Source organism: Chiroxiphia lanceolata, chromosome 5 (assembly GCF_009829145.1).
Source record: "Chiroxiphia lanceolata isolate bChiLan1 chromosome 5, bChiLan1.pri, whole genome shotgun sequence".
NCBI classification, from domain to species: Eukaryota; Metazoa; Chordata; class Aves; order Passeriformes; family Pipridae; genus Chiroxiphia; species Chiroxiphia lanceolata.
In genome coordinates this window covers 58,552,344-58,575,534 of record NC_045641.1, presented here as the reverse complement: position 1 = coordinate 58,575,534, position 23,191 = coordinate 58,552,344, and the positions used below count along the sequence as shown (strand labels likewise).

The 23,191-nt window shown below is 44.8% G+C and overlaps 1 protein-coding gene across 3 annotated transcripts in view; it reads right to left on the bottom strand.

Annotated features, from left to right (window-relative positions):
• CREB3L2 (cAMP responsive element binding protein 3 like 2) overlaps nucleotides 1–23,191 on the bottom strand; it is an 84,076-nt gene that overhangs the window by 45,378 nt on the left and 15,507 nt on the right. Inside the window, exon 1 of one of the 3 annotated variants that reach the window (XM_032688039.1) lies at nucleotides 14,543–14,566. The exons of the other annotated variants lie outside the window; for them this stretch is intronic. The gene's annotated coding sequence lies outside the window, so the exon portion shown is untranslated. Of the gene's footprint in view, nucleotides 1–14,542; nucleotides 14,567–23,191 lie in introns of those variants that run through there. 3 annotated transcript variants of the gene reach the window in all.

Below are 23,191 nucleotides of genomic sequence, written 5' to 3'. Positions count from 1 at the left end.
GCCTCACCTCTGCAATTCACACACATGTGCCCTGCAAGGAACAGAAAAGCATCTTTTCTGGCAGAGAATGTGTTGATACATCACTGTTACAAGGCACAGATTCAAGCTCCTGCTGTGTTGCTCTTACAACGATGAGAAACCGAGGACAGCCTGGCAGCAATACAGGATTTTTCCATGAGATCGATTCCAAAGATGGGGGCTGAAAGAAATACAAGAGTCAGTCACCAACATTCTCACAGGGAGAGAGTGGAAGAGCAGAAGGCTGGACTCTAACAGTTTGATGTAGCAGGGTGTTTGCCTATGGTATGCATTAATTTCAGTGAGGGGGAGAACCAAATATATTTGTCAGAGAATATTTGAAAAAACTAATGCAACTACACTTGAAACAGCTGCAACCTGATTGCTGAGAGACCCCTTGGACAGACCACACCATCAAGTGTGAGGCAGTAGACATATCTGATTAGTTATTCTTAAACAGGACACAGAGATCCCCCCTCTCAGACTGATGAAGGACCAAAACAGCTGGAAGAGCTTTCTGATGGCAGGAAAAAAATGCATCCATGCAGCCAGAGCAAGGAACAGAGAGATCAAGGACTGTAAACTGTCCCCCAGCTCATGCCTAAGAACACAATGATAAGACGGCACAGCAATTTACCCTACCCTGGCTTATGTACCTGCCAAGGACTAACAGAGGGAACCTCAGATTTGTAGGCATTTATCTACAGGGTAAAAATCAAACCCAAGATGCATAGTTACTCAATATTTTACTCTACTGTAAATTCCTTTACTGTCTAGCCAGTAACTATACTGAAATTACCTCATTTGTGGGAGGATATGAAGAGTAACACAAAATTGGTATTTGAAAACAGCAAAGAGATCCACCATAACAGCAGATACAATTGTTCAGAGTCTCACACCAGCATTTACTCATTTTAAACATTAAAAAAAAATGTGGACAGATTAAAAAAAAAAATCCACTAAGCGAATAACATACAGGTTGTGTCATCAGCAAAACAAATGCCAGGAAATTCAGAGCAAATAGATTTATATGGTAATTAAATCTGCACATCTTCCCAACTTGCTCAGGTTACACAGTTGGAAATGCTGAAGTTCATGCTGAGCAAATCTTATAATCCACCCCATTATGTACACATGCATGCACACACTTCCATTGCAAACACTCAAACGTTTCCACCCTATAACCCACAAAGAAGAAATGTATTTATTTTTAACCATTCAGGGGACTTTTCAAGAACCATGTTTACTCCCTTGCCTTTCTGTGTTCCAAAATATTCTTTCACTTTCCTTAACACCCCTGTCTCCTCCCGAAAAAGAATTTTGGATTTAAAAATATGGTTAAAACCCAAATTAAATTACATAATAGCTAGGACTAAATATGGATTGATAGGGGAAAAAAAGAAAAAGGAAAGAAGTCCTTGTGCAGCTGAGGCAAGGGTGAGAAATAACCCTTAAGTTGTGTCTTTTAAGTCCACTATCTGCAAGCAGACATTGCTATTGCTCATTCCTAGCCCAAGCCTCTTGGGAGTCACGCAAAACAGGAAAATCCTTCTCACATTCCCCTGCCCTTCCCCCAGTGCATAGTTCTTGGATCTAGTCTAACTTTTCAATAGGCTGAGTGCCCTGTTTTGCTATTTCCCACCCTCTCCCCAAAAAAGCCAAAGCCAGAGAGCAGTGAGTCACTGGGGCCAGAGCACCAGGGCAGTGAGTCATTGAGCTGGAAGCCCTTCACTAATGTTTCCCCCCCATCTGGGTCCCTGACTGAGACTTCACAGTACATTATTAATTCTGCTCCAAGTAAGCATCTGGATTACGCTCTCAGGTCAGATGTAGTCATTCTTTTGCCTCGATTCTTCTCCCTTCACCCCCACCCCTTATTTTCTTTGCCTCTTATACCAAGCTCACTGGTATGCACTTCGTTTGTCCCCTAAGTCAGCTCTCAGGCTGCCAGCTTGAGCAGCAGAACCACAGAAACTCGAACCTCTCCATCACTTCTCCCCACGCCCTCCTCTCCACCTCGTGAGCAGCAGGGTCACAGTTCTTTACCACCAGTGATTGCAGAGGCTGCAAGATGGGCCTGACTGACCAGTTTGCATTTCACGAGCCTCCAAACCACCAAGAGCATGGACAAGCCTCTCAATGCCACTTCCAGCTAGCGTCGCTCACAACTAGACTGGGAGGGTAGCTCAGCTTCCAAAACTTAGTCACTGGGGTCTCCAATGCTTTTTGGCACCCTCACAAGATACTTAAAGAGACCAGTTATGTATTAAAAACTACATAGTGAAGAAAAAAGGTATGTCTGGATTTTTTTTTTTTTTTTTTGCCCCAGCTACGCTCCAGGTATGGAATGTCAGTCATAAATATTTGTTGTGAGATAATACTAGTTTTCTGGGTTACACCCCAGGTACACCTAAAGGCTCTATAGAAGGAACTTGCTTTTACCTCAGGTTTTACATCAAACTGCTGTCTTCTGTGTAACTACACAGAGTTTAGCCAAAAAGTTAACAGTGAAAGAAAGCTTATAGGCAAGCTGAAACCTTTGTGTACAAATTTTACAATTCAACAGTGGGCATTTATGGTCTTGTTTCCTGCCCAAGAGCTCAGCAGCAGGGACAACACATTTGATTGTTGCACAGCTGGTTTAACTTATGGCCGCTTTTGAAATAAAATAGTTACTCCAGTTCCTTCTTGGCTTCAGATACATCTTAACATTATACCAGCATTTTACAACATTTGGGCACACTGCACTTGGTTTCATTTATCATCTTCCCTCATCATGGAAATGGGAAGGGACAAAGCAAAGAAAATTCATCTCAGTCCTCATGTAACATCATCCCTTGTTGATGGGTACAGATAAGCCCTTTGTAAAGGGCACAGCCAGCACCATTTCTGTCAGAATCCACTAGTTTTGCATGCATTTTAGAGATCACAGAATATCTCAAGTTGGAAGGGACCCATAAAGATCATCAAGTCCAACTCCCAGATGATTTTACAGTTATAACAGGAAGGAGGAGAGGATAATCAGGGAGAGAAGTCAGAAGTCACAGACACTGTCCAGCTGTCCTACATGGAGACAAGACTCTCTCCCCAAGGATGACTAGCACCATGCAATTCAGGAATGGTTACTTAAAACAGAGATGCTGTAACCTGCTCATCTGCTCACTCTGAAAGGTCTCATCACAGCTCCCACATGTTAAGCAACACGTGAAGCTCCCATACTCTGTCCACAGGCACAACCTCCTAGAAATATAACCATCCTAGTGGGCACACTGTACCAGGATGCCATTGGGAGACCTCAGAAAAATCATCATTTCACATCTAGGTTCCCATTAGTGCAGGGGGCCTCCTGCAGAACACTGATGCTTTCCAGCTCAGCTGTTTCATATTTAAAGCCTCCTCTCTAAGGACCAAATTAGAATCTTTCAAAGGAGGATCTTTTCTTAGTCTGAGTGGTGTAGGTAGGAAACAACTTCTGCTCCATCAGCAGTGTTTGCTGCATGCTCTGGTTTGCCAGTCCTGACTGACAGGACACTTCACATTTAAAAATAAAAATCCTTATTTTCTTTTTCAACAATGCTTCTTCATTGTTGGTTGCAAAGTCTAAATAGCAGAATTTTAGCTTACAGGAGCCATCGTTCTTTCTTTTTACTAACACTGGCTGCAAACCTACACACCAACTATCAAAATTCTGTTCTTTAATTAAAGCTGGTTATTATAAAATAAGTAAGCCTTTATGGTCAGTATTGGCAGCTTAAAGAGAGATGGGGCATTTTATTTCACAAAAGAGTTGTAGATTTTGTTTTGCAGATTCACAGAACTGAGGGGAGAGTTTTATCAGGTTGGTTGGTTGTTTCTAAGAATAGAAGCATGGAAGCTGAGACTTGAAAAGAAAGGACACAAATTTAAGCTCCTAAATGTTTCTTTCAGCACTCTTAAGTTCTGAAGAGTCAGACTATCTCACCTAAATGCAGACAGCCTGAGTTGATTATGGAAAATATGAATAAGCTTTTATAAAAGCTGCCCAAAGCTCATAGACATAATGGATGAAACTGCAGATATGTGTAAAGTTTTAAAAAGAAAAAACACACCACACACATGTAAACCCGTTCTTGAACTCAAAAAAAGGTGCTTGAGCACAATGGAAGGAGAAAAATAATGGAGTGGTTTTGCAAAACAAACATGAAGAAATCTACAGGTCATATCACCCTACCCCAGAGATAAACTCCCCTGCCTGATTCAGAGCTCAAGGATCAGCAGCACTTGGCTAGCAATGACCTTAGCTGCCACAGGGTTTAGACCCTGCCCTGCACAAACTGCTGCCCCCTCTATCACACAGATATCTACTATCAGGGCAGAAGGAGGAACAACACTGGCAGGACTTCGTGTTCAGTGCTGCTGCCGCTGAGTGTTGCACATTAAGTACCGTGCACTAAATAAGTCGGTTAGGTGTCAAATCCTGTTTCAGTGTGATCTGGCCAGACAGGGAAATGAACAACTACATTAAAGAAAACCTTCCAGTAAACAAGTCGTAGGCCTTGCTTTCAGTAGAAACATCCTGGGTTTTGATCTGACATACCTCTCATCTTTCCCATACACTTGCACTAAGCCACGGATGCACGCAGAGCTGGCACTTTGTCAACAGCAGGTACAATCAAAGACTTCCCATCCCTGACTGTCAAAACGTTCCCAGTTTGCAACTTTGCAGTATGTTTCATGTCAAACCTGCTACCACCCCAGGAAGCAAAGGAAGAGCACAGCAACAGCACTTGACGATGAGAACACTAGGAAGGACATCCCTACTTTGTACCTGAAAGAGAACACGGCTTTTGAAGCCATGACACTAGAGTTTCTCTGGATGAGCCAGCCCTACCAAACCCATCCCACAGCAAAAAGCTTTGCATTTTGAAGCCACCCCCAGTGGTCCCCTGTACCACGAGATGGATACTTCAAGACACCCACGTTGCACTTGTACAGCCTTAAGTCTGCCAAAATTCACACAGGAACCCACAGAAATGGTTTTGGCACCTCATTTTGTGTGGATCAGTACTTCCATCAGCACTGGTACTTTGGCAACCTCCCTCTGAAGAAAGATGCATTTCATTTTGTGTCATCACAAGAGTGGGGGTGGGTCACTGGGCTTTTACTGGTGTCAAAGTCAGACCAGTTTGTTTTGAAGCTCTACTCAAAGCTGCAGAAAGGAAACAAGGAGACAGGATATGAACAAGATCAAACATACACTCAAAAGCATGCACAGCATTTGTCTAGACAAATAATTTTAAGATACTCCATACTTGAGAGCTGGTATTCCAATTTCCTATGTCACAGTGCCAGAAAACATTACTTCAGTCAACTTTATAAAAAATAAATAAATAAAAATGGAGTGGTACTGGACTAAGGTTCAGGACCCAAAATAGCAGTAGATGGAAATATCTGTATCCTAAGACCAGGTCTTGAACAAAAACAAACTTGTGCATTTATTTCTCCTCTCTGCTTCTTTCCAGAGATGCAGTGACTAGTGGAACAGCTTATTTAGCTGGCTCTTTCCCCTCATGAGTCCTGGTAACACAGGAGAGTCTTTCAAACCAGTGTTGTCTTCATCTGCCCGTGAACTGACGTTTCAGCTTTTCTCACTAACCCTCCTCCACTCAGAGCACCCCTCTCCTTCATCTGTACCTCCCCCCTCTGTACCTTCCATTCCCAGACCTTTGCTCCCAGGCAGGTAAAACAGAGGCCAAGCTACTCATCCCCTTGCAAGACGTAAAGAAGTTGAGCAGAATCAGGAGTGAAGCTGCAAACTGCAGGCAGAGACCCTGGAGGAGCAGAGCCAGAAAAGCAAGGGTGCAGAGGAAAAGCAGCAGGAGGAGGCAAAGTCACAGTGCCTGGAAAGGGATAAAATAAACCTACAACAGATAAGCAGCATATTAAGGTTGTGCAAGAACTTCCTCCATCCCCAGCTGCATATTTTTGCCAGGTGTCGCTGACTTTCGTGCCTTGCCATTCAAAACTGCCCATCTTAAAGTGGTCTCTCTTGTGACTGCTATGGATTTACTCTCTTTTTTTTTTCTTCCCCACCACAAAGGCAGGTTGAAGAAGGAAAGGAGACTCAGTAGGGGTTGGCACTGTGTCCCCATCAGTGAGACAAAGGCACGCTGCTGCAGGCGCAGTGCCAGTGTGCTCTCAGGCAGTACAGCCCTGCCCTTCCCTGCAACAAACATCTCCTCCAGCCCAGTCTCTGCAGTCCTAATGAGATGGTCAAGCTCTTCAAGCTGCCCCCATGGAACAGAGGATCAAGAGAACCTGAGAGAACATCTTTAGCCAATAAAGCATTAGTGTTGATTGTAAATCATCTATGAACATTTCAGCACATGTCTAAACCAAAAAAAAAACAACCAACCATGCTGCCATGTCACCATGGCAGGTGAAGAGAAAGCCACAGGGGAGAAACAATCCTGCTTACCATGGAAACATTAAGTGTCATATATTTGGGTTACTGGAAGAAAGGTAAAATTACTGAGAATTAACATAAATCAGACTCCAGAAAACAAGAAAGAGTTAATAGAAAATACAGTTCAGAGAGAAAAAGATTGCTTCTGAGTTTTGTCAGGATCCAAGAGAATCTTAATTATAGATCAGGTCATTGCTTGGCTGCAGTTATTGGGGGGAGAAGAAGGAAGATCAAAATGTTTAATTGAATATTCTTGGGAGGGGGTGGTTCTGAATTACTGCTTTTTATATAAGAACAGATGATACAGCCATCCCACAGGATGGTAATGAAATTACTTTTATCCCAACAACAACGGAAGAGAATATATAAGCAGCTACTCAAAGCTGGCCATTTTAATTAGTAGACCTAGAAAATTTCCATCTGAAAAGGCTAAACAGTGCTTCTAAGGAGCTCTTTAAACTATTTTCAGTATGCGACGATACTGAAGGACTGTAAAAAATAATATGAAAATATTTAAGCAACAAAGTTAACCTACCTATTGTTCATTTCTGATAAAGGGAAGAGATGGAGAAGAGAAGAGAGTAGTTAAGAGTCCAGGAACAAAAGGGAGAGAAATCTAATTTATGCTTATAATTCCACAATAACGGGTAATCTAGCCTCTCTAATTTTATCGCTTTCTGTAACAATATTACAAGCTTAACACCCCTCATGTTGTGAGGCAATTGACTTGGTGCTATACAAAATGAAGTTGGAGTGAGATAAAGTCAACAAGCCACATTCAGTGTGACAAAGAAATAGGAAACTTCCATATGTGAAACACAAATGAGCTGATTGTGCCACATGTTTTCAGTGGGTTCCCAGAAGGGATCAGTTCTTGGCCCTAGACTCTAATGACCTGAGAGGAACAGTCACCACCACTGAATTATCTGCATTCCAGATAATGCAGCATCAGCAGGGGCAGCAAGTAATAAAAAGGTCAGGTCACAAAACCAAAACAGAGTACTTGGTAAGCAGCCATAAATGAGTGACATATCTTAAATAAAGTTGAAGGTAAAAAAAAAAAAAATATGCAGCAAACAAAAGGCTCCAAGTCACACTTGGGTGACTGACAATCAGGAGAGACTCCAGGACTCTGGGAGAGACGTGGCTGAAGGAGCACCCGCAGGACAGGTAACACAAGCACTGGGCCCTGGGGAGGAATTACTGCAGACACGTGCTCAGGCTCCAGGCTTGGGAGCCTCCCTGCTGCACTCCAGGTCAAGCCCCTCAGCCAGCACTGAGGTTTCACACAGCTCCAGGAGCAGCCAAGCACCAAGGACCCCTGCATGGCCATCCTGTTCTGTAGGGCCATTGCTGGGCTCACACACCCAAAGAACAGCAGGGAGGTACTGCAGAAATTTTGCCTTTTTTATGTATTTAGGATTCTTTTTTGTTTGTACTTGCTTCTTAAATGAGGCCTCACATTTAAAAGTCACCCTACAGCCAATCACACAACATGTTGCACAAATCTGTGTTCCCTGCAAAACCCAGAGCACACAGGTTTGAGGACTTCAGAAGACAGAGGTGTGTGGAGCACAAATTACTCCATGCTCATAGTGGATGTAGCTGTTACTATCCGAAGCCAGCTCCAATTCTATATCACCAAATTTCAAAAAAATGATGTTGAACAAGGTTCAGAGAATCACGAAAATAATTGTGGAGAGAGATGAAAATTCTGCCTCAAAAAAAAAAGCAAATAAGATATGCATTTAGCTTATCAAAGAGATGCAGAACACGGCCATTCTTTAAGTACTGAAACATGGAATAAGACTTTAGAGGATGGCTCTACTAGCTTGTAGCTAAGTTTACAAACTGAAGGCAGATCTATTTATCATGGTTATAAAGAGTCACAATATTAAAAAAAGGAAGAACAATTATGAAGGAACAGCACAAATTCACGTGAATTCTTTGACTCCAGCCATTCTTAATCGAAGACTAGAGGCTGCCCTACAAAGATATGCAGGAATGCAAATAGGAAACAATCTCGGGAAGTTTTATAGCCCTTGATTTACATAAGGTTAAAACAGTTCATCATAATTGTTTCCTTTGGCCTTCTTGCAGCAAAACAAGGTTGTTTACTAGAGTGCCAGCATGTTCTGAAGAAACTGATACAAACCCTGAGCTGGGAAACCTGCTGATGCGGCTTTGCATTCCTGTATTCCAGATAACTTGATACCCTTATCAGGAAGGCAGCTGGGGAACACAGTTCAGGAACCCAGGTTTAAGACCAAAGGTTGTTCGTGTGACACACAACCCATCCGCTGACAAGCATGCTCCAAATACAGTGCAAGATTAACTTCAAGTGGCCAGCACATCCCACAGCACTAGCCCACTGGAAGCCTTCTCTCTTTGTTTATTTTTAAGGCTGGGTTCTCCAGCTCTGCTGCTCGAGTGAGTCAGCTTTCCTCCTCATACCAGAGGGCTTATGAGGGCTGTGGACATCCCAGCACCAGCTGGGAGAGGAAAGCCCCTGCCACTCGCCATCACTCCAAGAGCCGCAGCTCAACAGAGAGCTGGGAGAGGGTCTCAGAGGAAAGATTTGGAAAGCTTGCATTGGACTTCAGGGTTTCCCTATCAAAGAGACTGAAAACACAAATACCCAGCAACGCCCATGCATGCAAACTACTCAGGGTACAAATCACACTCAAACCCTTTTGAAACCGATTTGTTCCTCAGGATCCGAGGGGCAGCTGCAGTCCTGCCAAAGCACAAGCAAATGCCTGTGACAAACTGCAAAGACTCACAAGCATAGAGTGTTGTGATCATCTTCAGAGTCCACATTTAATTTCCACATCCAATAGATGGCCAATTTCTGTGGCGATGAGAGATTCCTCACGAGCCCAGGTGAGAGGAATGATGGGGCGCCTGGGGAAATTAAAAGGGAGTTTCCACATGGAGGGATCGACTTCAAAAGAAGTCATTTAGCAGTTGCTCATTTCCAAGTCTCTTTCAAGCCTCCTAGTTAGTAAAGCTGCATGTGTTTGGGCATCTCCTCCATGGCCTATCATCCTTCCCAAGTCCCAAGTCTGCAGCAGCAGAAGGCTGTCCATAGTAATCTGAAGCAAGTAACATTATTCTTGCTCTAAATGTGAGAAGGAGCACAAACACAACCCCATTCAAGCACACAGACCGAACAAGGTGACTTACGCTCTTATTTTACATTTGAAAAAAAGCATTTTTTTTTTTTTTTTTTTTAGTTTTATAAAGAGAAACGTTAAAAGCAAACAGCTGACAGAAAGGAAGGAGAGGGGACATTTAAGGAAAGGAGGAGTTTCATCCAGACTTAAAGATTAATTACAAGATTAATCCCACCAGGCAACGTGAGTTTCTGGCACTGAAGCAGAAGGATGCTCTAGCCAATGCCTCCAGCCCTGTGCAGCATCTTCCCAGTCCGCATCCCTCAAATGCTAATGCACAAACAAAGACGCTTTCACTTGCAGCACTGAAATTTAATTAATTGGATATATTGAGCAAGTGAGTGTGCTGTGCAGCACGGAAGACGACTCTCCCGAGACTGCCGAAAGAGCCTGCCAGAATCCTGGGGATGGAGACGGCGGAGGGAAGTATCAGACATTGCATAAGCAAAGGCACACGTAATCGCTCATTCCCGCTATCCCGGCCAACGGCCAACGCTAACTCAGACCCCTGCGAGCCACAGCCAAGATCTACTCCAGCTATTCAGAGGCAGCTGGGTGCCTGGAACAGGCGGAGAAGGGAGGGGAGGCCCAGCCTGGGGGTGTGCGTGGGAAGGACATGGGACCTGCCCAGGGGCGCCTGTCCTAGCACCCAGCCAGTAAGACTCCAAATCTCCAGGGGCCCCTTGGCTTGTGTAACCATTACCCCACAGCTTAAAAGAGGGCTAAAAGAGGTGGTTTTTTCCAGACTTTATCAACGTAATTTCCTTCTTTTAAGGAAAGAAATATGGCCTTGTGGTTAGAGGGCTGGGCAGGAGCTGAATAAGCCATGTGCCTTCCCACACCGCCTGAGCCGGCCCAGGCCTCTCGCCCCCTGACACAAAGATACCCTGCCCTTTGCCTCTTCCTTCCACATGCCTAAGGGCAGTAATGAAGTGATACTCTCTGGGCACGAGGGATCTCAAGGGTAGCAGCGTGGAAGATTGCGTCACATTCAGTGCCAAAATTATCGGGATCATAAAAAAGCCAAAGACAGCTGGGACACAGATGAAGACCCTTGCTGCAGGGCACAGCACTGGACATTGTGTGAGGCCAGGACAGAGGGATGCACAAAAGCACTTGGAATTTTTTAGGTTGGAAAATACTTTTAAGTCCAACCCAGCACTGCCACTAAACCTTGTCTTTAAGAACCACATCTACACATCTTTTAAATACCCCGAGGGAGGGTGACTCAACCCCTTCCCTGGACAGGCTGTTCCAGTGTTTGACAACCCCGTTGGTGAAGAAAATTTTCCTGTTATCCAATCAAAAACCTCCATGGGGCAACTTGAGGCCGTTTCCTCTTGTTGACTATTGCTTGTCACTTGGGAAAAAAGACCCACCCCCACATCGCTTCAACCTCCTTTCAGGTAGCTGTAAAGAGCAAGAAGGTCACCCCTGAGCCTCCTTTTCTTCAGGCTAAACAACCCCAGTTTCCTCAGCTGCTCCACATAAGATTTGTCCTCCAGGCCCTTCACCAGCTTCACTGCCCTTCTCTGGACACACTCCAGCACCTCAATGTCTTTCCTGTAGTGAGGGGCCCATAACTGAAGACAGGATCGAGGCGCAGCCTTACCCATGCTGAGTACAGTACTTCAGGCTTTGAGGCCTACAGAGAGATAAAGCACAACCTCAGGAGCTCAGAAATCACGATTTGAATTCAAACTTCAGGTGTCACGATTTCTTCTGTGCAGCCTGTAAGCCATCTGTGGTGCACGGCCATGCGAGATCCCCGTTGCTGAGCCCCAACCCAGCACAGCCCCCTACACCACACAGCTCAAGCAGAGAGCACCTGAAGGGGGGAAACCCTCCCGGAGCTAAATGAGTCTGTTTGGCTCTAGGAAAACACAGGTAGGGAGCCAGAAAAATAATCAGGGGAACCTTGTACTGCTTATCAGCAACGCGTAACGCCAGAGCCAGCCAGGACTATATATACACAGAGATATATATGTGTGTGTGCACGCTTGTGTGTCTGTGTGTGTTAAATATAGATCATTTTTCTACCACGGCACCGTTGGCTGAGGAACATTTCGGATGAGCATCTGCTACAGACCATCTGGACTGGGAGGGATTCTTGAAGAATTTGAAAGTTGCAGCGGATTTTACACAGAAGACTGTTGCGTAAGGTACACTGGCAAATGTGTGATATCAGGAAGGTTGTTCAACTAAAAGAAGGAAAAAAAAGAAAGAGGAGAAGTGATCCTGAAACTGCTGCTTCTTGTGGGCGTTGGAGCTGGCTACAGACGACAGTACTGACTTCATGCCTCTTAAATTCAGCATCACTGAATGAAACCAAACCAAGTTCTCAGGACATGCATCAGTGTGCCAGAAGATCAAGTGCTGAACTGATGTTGCCCTGATGAACTGAAAGTGGTACCTGATGTTCAGTTGGTTAGCATGAAGAATCTTTTATTCATTAAATTAACATACAAGAACAAATGGTTCCCATGTAAAGCATTCTGACATCCTTCTGACCAAGACAGCTTCATATTCATAATGTTTATGCATGTGTAGATAGAATCTCAATCACTTCCCTGGGCAGACTGTTCCAATACCTGACAATGCTTTCTATGAAGAAATTTTTCCTCTTATCCAATCTAAACCTACCCTAGTGCAACTTCAGGACATTTTCTACGGGAGAAGAGACTGACCCCCACCTCAGGACAACATCCTTTCAGATAGTTGTAGAGGGTGATAAGGTCTCCCCTGAGTGTCCTTTTCTCCAGGTTAAACAGCCCCAGCAACCTCAGCCTCTCCTTAGAAGATTTGTGCTCCAGACCCTTCACAGAATCACAGAATATGCTGAGTTGAAGAGACCCATAATGATCATCGAGTCCAACCCTTAGTCCTGCACAGGACCATTCCCAAAAGTCACACCATGTGCCTGAGAGTATCATCCAAATGCTTCTTGAACTCTCTCAGGCTTGGGGCTGTGACCTCTGCCCTGGGGAGCCTGTTCCTGTGCCCAACCACTCTCTGGACACTAGGAAAAACCTTTTCCTAATATCCAACCTAAACCTCCCCTGACACAACTTCAGGCCTTCAGCAGCTTCTCTTCTCTACAGCAAAGTTCTACAAACTAGAACAAGCAAAGACTACAGCAAAGTTCTACAAACTAGAACATTTTTTAAATCAAGGCTCACAATGACCATGTCTTATGTAGAAACAATACAAAACCATCAGGTTTTCAGAATTGCTGAGCACTCTCCCCTCTGTTCCTCTATTTTTAATTATTTTTGTTTTTTTGGTTGCAAGAGCCGCAAAGTCTAACAAAGGAAACTAAAGAACATGAAGTAAGTTCAAGTTTGCAAAGTCCACAAACTTCCCCCAAAAAGTGTTGGGTGTGCAAAAACAACAAGGGATTTAAAATCACTGCTCTGTGCTCCCAACAAGCTGTGGTTCCAGATGGCTTCAGCAAGTCAAAATGAGCATGATCGGTACCAATGCCAAACACGAACTCAGTATTTCTGGGATTTCTGGGATTTCCATAGGCTGAATTGTACCTGTCCTGTAAGTTGCAAGTTGCTAGTTACACAGTGGGAATTCAGGTATAGGACAAAAGAGAGGAATTGCTTTTCTTTTGGAAAAAGCAGCCATCCCTCTTTTCTCCACTAACAGTCATCTTTATTTTTTCAATAATGCAATAAAAAATATCTAATAACACTAGACCATTTTACAGAAAGACCTAGTAATTTTGTTCCATGAAAGGATCCAGTTACACAAGCCTCCAGTCTGAGTTTTATGGGGACAGCCAGGCACACTCAGAAAAGCCTGCAAACAGATGGAGATAATAGAAATTTAAATGGACCATCCAGCTTTTAGCATAACTACCATATGTGGTATTTTATCAGTTGCCAGGTGAGTGGGATGGGGGGAAGGAGTAGAAGAGATCATCAATCTCCCCATCCTGCCTACAATGCTTCAATCTCTGGTGCACGCAGCAGCAGTTAGAACTTTCCTCTTTTGATAGGATTTGTTAAACCAGTGAGGAAAGGTCAGGACAGAACTTGGAAACAGATTTAAACCAGCTGTCCACACTAATAGCAATTCAAACTGCCTATTCCCCACCTAAAATGAAAATATTAAATAAAAGTAGTGACAATATATGCTTCTAAAGGTTTAGTGCTCTAGCCTTTTTTATTTAAGCAGATGACTCATTTGATCCTGATGCAAATCCATGCTTAAAAGTTCAAGTAATAAATAGGGATACACTGAGAAACAGCCTTTTTTGATGTGTAGAAATTTGTATTTCTGGCTTTTTTGTTTGTAATATAGAGGCCATACACAGAGAGCTGTAACTGCAGGAACAAAAGCTTGATAGGACTTTTCATACCACATCACTGCATTGCTAGGCAATGTATTGTATTATCAGACAACACCACTACTCTACATCTCCAAGAGGGGCAACCAGAGCAATAAGAAAATCAGCGACAGACCCAGCCAAGGGGTGTGAAATCTCTCACTGCTAAGGGATGCCCATGCATATATATTCAGGTGTTCTCCTGGTATACTCAGAAGTTGGTGTTTTGTCCAGGAAAAAAACCCAGCACCTAAAGAGGACTAAAGAAAGGGTCCCTAGCAGGACTTACACGAACTACAACACAGACTTGCTAAAGCCTTCAGTGATGAGATAGGCAGAAAAGACACAAACACACAACTGGGGAGCAGAAGAGGAATGTGCACAGCTCCTTATCTTGCCTTTCAGCACTCAAATTCCCATGGTAATAACTCTTTTCTTCCCGAAAACAAGAGCACACTTGTGCAACTGGTGCAGGAGTATCACAGGCAAGCCTCCTCTGCTGATATACCCATGCTTTGTCTTTGGCAAGATAACCTCCAGCAGCAATAAGGTCATGCAGTCACTCACCTTGTTCAGCCTCTGCCAATGGTGGCACAAGAGCACACTACCTGTGATGGGAAGAGCCCTGAGGATGTTGAGGAAAGGGACAATACTTCACCAAGAGCCACCCAGAGCACCCCAGGTGCTTGTTGCGTAAGATACCTAGCCCTGGGATACCTGAACCTTTCAGTCACTGCCCAAAAACTCAGACAAACAAGTTCTAGAAAAAAATCCAGGAAAACAACCCCAGTTTAAAATAAGATTGTGCTACAGCTCTCTGCAGGACTATCACTCTTTCATGATGTCAGGAGCAGGCCTTCACTCTGGCCATTTCTCTTCTCAGGAAGGGCATGAGGTGCCCAACTTGCCTTCCTGGGCAGTGTTAAGCTAAAGCACTGGTGTGTAAGACTCAGACACCTCTTCCCATGACAATGCCCAGCAGCGGCACAAGACAGACAGCTGGCGGCAGCAGCATGGGAAAGCAATGCTGTGCAAAGAAAGGCCAAGTATGTGCCTGGGGTGGCTTCGGGGCTACTTCAGCCCAAAGCACAGATACAGGGTTGTTGTCCTTGGAAAGAGGCAAGAGCATCCCCACAATTCACCCCACCAAAGTCCCAGCCCTGCTCTCATACTTTATGTTTAACTGCCGGTAACCGATGTGTTAACCCCTCCCTAGATTTACATCATCCCTTTGGCAGAATAAAACCACGCAGATTTAACAGGCTTTGGTTCAAAGTTATGCACACATGCAACGCTCAGTGGTCCCAGGGTCTCAAAAGCCTGACTGTTGGTGCTGACCCCTGCTCCTTCCCCACCAACTCAAGAGGAAACACAGAGACATTTGTTGTGAAATCGTTCCACCGCAGGCACACAGAGCGGGGACTGTGCAGGCAGGGTGTAAAGCAGAGGTGGGCTCCAGGCCGGGGGGAGCTGTGCTCCATTTGCCTTTCAGACAGATTTCTGAGGCCCTTTCTTCCTTCAGCGCAGCCTGTCCAAGGCACATAAACAGAGAAAGTGAGACCTTTCTGAGCAGAGGCAGGACCTTGGAAAGCCTGTTTCATTGCCCTGCCGAGAAAGAGCAATAATCCCAGCCTCTCCCCCATCCACCAGCAACTCCCCAGCAGAGTCCCTGCCGAGGCAGGGGCTGGCAGAGATCCAGCCCACCCGGATACCGCGCCAGGAGCCTGCAGCTGCAGGAATGTCTAGGACCGGGCGCACGCAGCTTTTTTTAATTGCACACTTCTACTTCAGCCGTCTCAGACTGCCCAGGCTGGGTACATTTTGGGGTTGGTTTCTTTTTTGTCTTTCTTATTTCTTTCCTGAGTTCTGCTTTCAAGTGGGTGGGGAAGAGGAGGGGCAAGGGGAGCAATTATAAGGCAGGCTGTTGTGATGGCATGCTCCTATGCCTATTCTTAGACTTTGAAGGGACACCCTCCAGACTAGATGACCACAATCTTATCTTACCCTCATTTTTGTGTAACAGTTGGGTTTTTTTCAAACTCTGAGAAGTCATTTTTCTCTGTTGATAGTGGTGGAGAAAGCAGGGATCTCAGACGACACAAACCAGCGCGAACAAAACTGAAGGAACATATTTCAGAAAACCTTGACATGCCTGAAAACCCAGCATGCAGGAAGAAGTGTTATAATAATACCAAGCTATGAAATATACTTTGGCAAACTATCTTTAACAGCTCAAGAGGCTACATGCTGCCCATATGCAGTGGATGAGAGCACATCTTGAAAACTGAGCAAGTCCTGGCAAAGTCACATGCAAACTACTTGGATATGCCAGCTCTATCATTAAAACTCAGACTGAGCACAACAAAGAGGCACGTTCCAACTGTAGTACTGGATCTGAAGCCATCACACCAGACTGCAAACGCAAAAGGAGTTCATAAACATGCAATCTCTTATAGCCTGACCTTACATCCCGTCTGTTTCACCAAAAGATGCAGTTCAGCCATCGCAGCCTCTTTCCAGCACCCCATAGGATCAGTAGTCCACACAAAAGGGCACCCCAAGAAAATCCTAGTACTGCTGCGCCATTGGGCATTTTGAGATAAAAATATTTAACAGGCATAACCTGCAGAGACATGTGCCTTTCTGCCAGAAACTGATGGATTATTATTCATGTTTAACAGAAGTCACCATCCTTCCCAGAGGTCACTGTTCTCTCAGAGAGGGCAGCTTAACTCTGCATCTGCTGCTCCAACCCAAGTCCATGAAGATGGATTTGAGGTCCACTATTCAAGCTAACACAGATCACCCTGACAGAGCAGAACGAGGGAGCTGCTCCAGGTTCAGTTACACTAGCAGCTCTAAATGGGCCAGACAGGGCTCCCAACAGAGAACACCTAACCAATTGTTCATTTCTTGCTTTCTCTCCTAAGGGTGAATCCTGCTTTATTTCTGATCTGTTTGGCCATCAGGACCAACCTCATTTAAGAGATCAGCTAGGTTCCACAACTTTGTAACAGCTGCTCAGCAGCAGCCCAAGCATCAAGACCTGCAAAACTCAAGTTCTTCCAGGAAATATGGGATTTCTTTTTTTTAAGCCACATCTCAGAACCACATTGTCTGCAGCAGCAGTCTGCCTCATAGACAATTTCTTTTTGGACTGTGCTGCATCCAAGTCTGCCTTTTAGTGTGGCACTCCCTCGAAGTTTGACCCCTCCAGCAATCCCTCATTATAAAGCCACTGAATCCAGAAGACACCAAAGAAGGTGTAGTTCTGCTTCATGGAAAGTGGCAGAAACACAGACAATGAGGTAAAACCCAGATCTGCATAGCTTGTTCTGCCTGAGAGCAGAGGCTCAGCACATCTGCTTACAAGCCCAGCACCTGCATGAGCACTGCTTCTGCACCAATGATGCTACCAGATGTGACCAGCTGCCACACACAGGGCTGCCCCCGTCTGCTCAGGCTTTGGCTCCCACCAAGGTAAACCAACTAGTGAACCCTCTTAACAGGACCATCAAAAGGAGTTTCCCTCCAAGAACAATAGTCAGATCAGTGGATGGAAACAACTTCACAGGACATGCCCTTGCAGCTGCTGTCCCCTGCAAATCGCATAGAGCACTGCTCCCTTAAAGGTATTACGAATGACAGAATTTGTGATTTAACTGCAACAACTGGACCATTCTGGCTGAGTTCAGGTGCACAGAATGTCACTGAGGTGAAAGATGCACTTCCATTAAAAAAATAATAACCATATTCTTGCAGCAGATCTTTTTTGACAAGATGGGCAACTCTTCATTTTCTGTAATTATTCCATAAAACACAGTGAGGTATGTTAGCACTTACTTTCCAGATAAGGTAATGCAAGAATTGACCTCCCCAAACTAAAGCAGCATTTGGCATTTAAAATGTGACAAGAACTTGAGTATTCCTGTAATGGAATATGCAAATCTATCTATCCCATATGCATAAGTCTAGGAAACAGATATTGTCTTCAGCCCCAAGAAGAACCAAAACTGGTACAGAGAACAGGCAGCTCTGAGGGTTCCCCACAACAAATAAATTCTTCTTAAATTCATGGAATAAGCGATTTGAGCTCTGTCAAAGTCTTCACAAAACTTCTTTGTGTGAAGATGCACTTTAAAGACCAATTTCACTGAATTGTCATACCATGATCATAGGAGGGGAAAAAAAGCAGATTGTCTTGGACATCTTATCCAAGTTTGCACTGCGTAGCTGTAGTATCTCCAGGGTGAACTGCTCTTCCCTAGAGAAGACTCTGTGGTTTGTGTGGCTCCCCATGTTTATGAGCTCATGGATTAGACTGAAATGTCTCAGGACATCTAGCGCATCCTGTTCAGGACATACTGTCTCATAATGTTGCAACAACAAAATGTAAGTGCCTAGTAGGATTTTGCAGGCTAATTTCCACAACCCTGAGTTCCCTAATGGTTGGAGCTGTCAGAGTTACCATAAATCAGCATAATCAGTCCTGCAGGCTGTATTGACAAGACTGCCACTGCAAGCACTGGGAGGGCACTAGCAATGCTGCTTTCTCCAAAATGTGTGTGCACACCTGTGTTAGGACACACATATGACTATTCCAGCCTTCCTACTGAAGGGAACATATGCTTCTGGCATATGATGTTCCCAAATGCCTTCAAAAAAGATTACACTAGGTGGCCAAGTACTTCATGATCGCTTATGATCGCCATGGACAGCCTCAAACTGAACAATCTATTCATTTCTGGGCTATCTGCCATCCATCAGGCACGAAGTACCTGACTTTGTTTCTTACTACAGAAACAATCCAGACATGCTTAAGCAATTGGAAAATAAAATTCAGCTGATGTTCTTTTGGTAAGCAGTCCGACCACTGCAGTGCCTTTTTTTCTGGTCTTCCACATATAGTTGTGACAACAGCAGTAAAATATTCACTCAGCTGCCCTCCCGTAGCCAGCTGAGTCTGTAACCACCCACACCACAGACGTACTCAGAAGGTACAAATCCTTCCCTCCTTATTTACACAGCATGAAAAGCTCGGGATGCCACTTGCTGCAGCAGTGTTAGTGCTCCAGCCCTCGCACAAGACAGCAAATCCATGTCTCCTGTGTAAGGCAGTACCTATGCAATGTCTAGGGAACAGGATGAGTCACATGGATCCTTATCTTAGGCTCAGGAGCAGCGCACTTCCCACCTTGCTCAAGATCATTGTAGGATCAGGGCTGGCTGGAAACAATCCAAAACTCATAACAGGAATGATTTTAATTTAATAAATAGTTATCAAGTCCCATTTTAAGCACTGCATATACAGGAGTAGACTGAAAAGTATTTCACACTTCCATGTTTTCTTCTTCACATACGCTTCCACCTAGCAAAATCCCACAATATTATTGGGCAAGATCTTCACCTTCCTTATGGTTATGCATAATCGTAACTAGGCAAAACATGCACCTCCTACTTAGAGCTTCCAAAATTTCTTTAGGCTATGTAAACTCTAGTATTTAAACACTATTTTGCTAAGGTGCAAGTGCCACAATCTGATATGTTCTGCTTTGGACTGTACACTCCTATCCTTTTCCCAAATTACAGAAACTGTCTCTAAAATACTTCACACCCCTAACATAAACAATACAGCAGTGGACAGATGAAGGTTTCTTGCCAAGGCTGAGTGCACTCCTCCCCTTGGTGAAGAGGGAATCATTTGGATCTTCTGAGGTTTGCATCACTTTCTGGTAAAGGCACATTTTACCATCTTTTTTTTTCTTGCTTTCTTCAATCCACCTTACCCCTATAAACCCAGGCAGAATGTGAACCCAAGTGGCTGAGCCAGCTTGCACTACACTTTATCAGTCAGCCTTTGACCAAAGCAAGCAATGCAGACCTCCTGGAGGTGCCTCTGACCAGCAAGCCCAGCTTCCCAAAGTGGCATCGATACACACAACTGCATGATGTCTGCCAGAGAAAGATAAAAAAGCACAGTTTGTAGATAAACATTCTGCTACTAAGTCACAGGTTCATCATGCATATACTAGAAATATGGAATAAGAGGAATCCAGCCTCCTTTACTGATAACTCCCGTTTCAAGTAGGATTACAGCCAATTTACTTTCTTAAACCTCTTCCTGGTCAGTACAACTAGTCTTTATTAAAATTTTAAGCTTCAAGAGCTCCTTGCTATTTCCCCCCCCCAAATTCAGACAAACTGACCGTTGTCCAATCCATACCTTGTCCCTCAGTCTGAACCCCCTGAAGAGCTCTCCAAAGCTTAATTTGTAAAGAGAAGAGATTCTCCTATTAAAATTTACCCAGCAGGAGCTGGCAGGTGTGGGTTAGGTACACAAAAATTTAACAATGAGAGCTCCACAAGACAACCAGCACCTACCAGCACAGTAGGGAGCAGAGGTGACACCCTCCTACACTGTATGGTTTCTAGGGCAGGAGTTGGCTGAAAAACAACACATTTCTCAGCTGCTCTTCTACTTCTCTCTGCCCCTTCTTTGGACACCCCCCCCCCAACAGATCCTATGGCTATATCCTTCCCCAATATAATAATGGAGGCACTTTTCACTCCCCACAGTTATTATGCTTGTGCCCTTTCATATTAGCCTGTCCACCAGCCTGAGAGACTGTGCACTAGACTGTAGTGGAGAAGATCTAAGTGGGGCAGAGCTGTTCCCCACATAAAGTTATAAAACAATGAAATTTTATAACCTTGTTTTCCCTCCTCGTCAAAGAGGGATGGAAAAACCCTCCCCTTCCTCACCACCTTATTTTCTTGTTTGTTTTTAAAGGAACACCACCAGGACACAAAGACTATTTGCTAAAAAGAAGAATCTGAGAAGTTCACACTGATCTTGAGTATTTAAATATACTGTTTGTAAGTACACTGACCATAAGGTCCTAAGGTTCCCTGTTCACTCCCTAAGTGGAGAACATCCCTGTTTGGCTTGGCTCAGCTTCCTGAAGTGCTACGTCACTAACTGGAAACAGGCGGGTTTGCATGGAGCTTCCAAGAAGAAACTCAGAGGAGCAACACAACACAGGCACCACCCCTCAAACCAAGTCAGGGGAGAACACAGGATGTTGAAGGAACCAGGTCTTTGCTGGGTCTCTGGCTAAGCTAACAATGTGCTGGTTACATTAATTGTGCCCTTGTACTTTAGAGAAATCCTTGACAATCTGCTCAGAGACAAAAAGAAAATCATGACAGCTACTTCCTCCCAGCTGCTGTGAGACACTGCACCAAGCTATGTGTAACCTCAGGGCTACTTCTACACCAGAACCCTCTCCCCTCCAAAGTCCAGAGCAAGAGATCAGCATCTGCATGGGTGCAACTTGTCAGGGGCAAAATCCACTCCAGTCCGAGATGTTTTAAGTATCTGTGCTCAGTGCAAGAGCTCTGAAGCAAAACATTACACAGACAGATAGCCACAGTGCTACCTTAAAGCTCACAGAGAGTGCAGCATCTGCTAGAGACTGAGCTTTTCAAAGAGCTGTTTCCCAGCACCAGTCCTGCGCAGCCAATTCTCTCTGGTACGTACTGCAGAACACTGAAGTCACACCCTGCTCTGTGCACAACTCATTACATTTCCTTAACCCATTTGCCTCCACACTTCTTCACACCCCTGCTTGGTCCAGATTTTCTTGGGCGTTTGCTCTCTCGCTTCCTATCATCTCCACAGAACTTTGACTCACATTTTTCCCTGTTGCTAGACTAAACTGATGGAACACAGCCTGCCTGGCTCAAACACCAGACCTCTTGGTGGAGACCTACGTAGAAGCGTGAATTGAGAATTTTGGGACAGCTGCTGGAAAGCGCCTTAAAAGAGGACATGTAATTCAAGAGAGATCCCTCCAAGGTCTTCTGGCAGTACTCTGAAAAGTCAAGGTCTTAAAAATCACTCCCTGTTCTCAGGACGGGGAGAGGAAGTAAAAAGATCTTTACACCTCACTTCTGCTTTTATTTCCGTATTTTCTTGGCCATAATCCAAGTGCCCAGCTCTCCAGAGGCTGCTTCAGTGGTGAGGGCACAGATTGGAATAGCAGAACTGCCCGTCCATGTGGTTTCTATATGGGCACACCTTGTCCAAGTGCAGATCTGTTCCTAACCTGGGAGCCATGTGCTGCAGTGCCTCCTGTCATGGGCAGCTCAGCTCTACTGTACATGCCATGCAGAAATGAGATAAGGCAGCAATGCAAAGATAAACCTGCTGTGCGTCAGTCACAGGTGTGGGCTAAGCACACATCCAGCCCACAGGCACCTAGAGTGGATTAAGGAGTTGCATGTCTTGTACTATGGCTCTGCTGCCACAGGTTACCTTCCCACAGCAGAATGACAAAGGCAGTCACAGGAGGAGTACTCTGCTCCACAAATTAACCAGGGCTGAAGGACTAGGGTTGCTCATTTATTCCATCCTCAGACAGGCACGGGTGGTGACTGCCAGCAGCACGTAGCTTCAGCCTCTCCTGGTAGAGCCTGACCAGCTTGACAGGAACATCAAGCTGAGCAGCTTCATTCCTAGCCAGACCTCCTCCAAGAGGCACTCAGTGCTGAGCAGCGGGTCAGGAAGGGGCCACTTCACAAGTGCAGCAGCACCACACACACCCCATCACATAACAGCCACACTGGGAGATTTATGCTGAAAGGAGAAGCAACACTGCTTTAGAGAAGATGGGCACTCTCCTGGTCATCACTGTGTTTCCAACACAGCTTTTGAACACTTTCAAACCACATCTGCTGCCCACACTACACTTGAACAAAATGTTTTTCCTCCCAGCATATTCCAAAGAGAAACCAAAACAGCACTACCACTAGAGAAGGTTATGCCATATCATGGAAGCAGTTTAATGCAATGCCTTCTGTCTGCCAGCTACAGAGATGCCAAGGAAGAGAAACTACTCACCCTCCCCAAATGCCTTGGGCACTCTCCTCCTCCTCCTCCTATCCCAACTTGCACGTCAAAATTAAACACAAGGTCCCTCTAAACTATGAGGAGACTGACCCTGCATCACATACAGTCTGTTAGGCTTGTTAAAATGCTGCAAAAGTTCTGGATAAGCATTAAAAAGGTAAGGCCTGCCACAGGCAATGGATTTTAAGCTTCCTCCAGCTGATGGTGTAGAAAAGTACAGAGGCAGAAGGAAAAGAACAATCTTCCATTGCTAAAAACTGGGGTAAAGGTTGGTACCATCGGTACAACTGGAATCATAACACCTG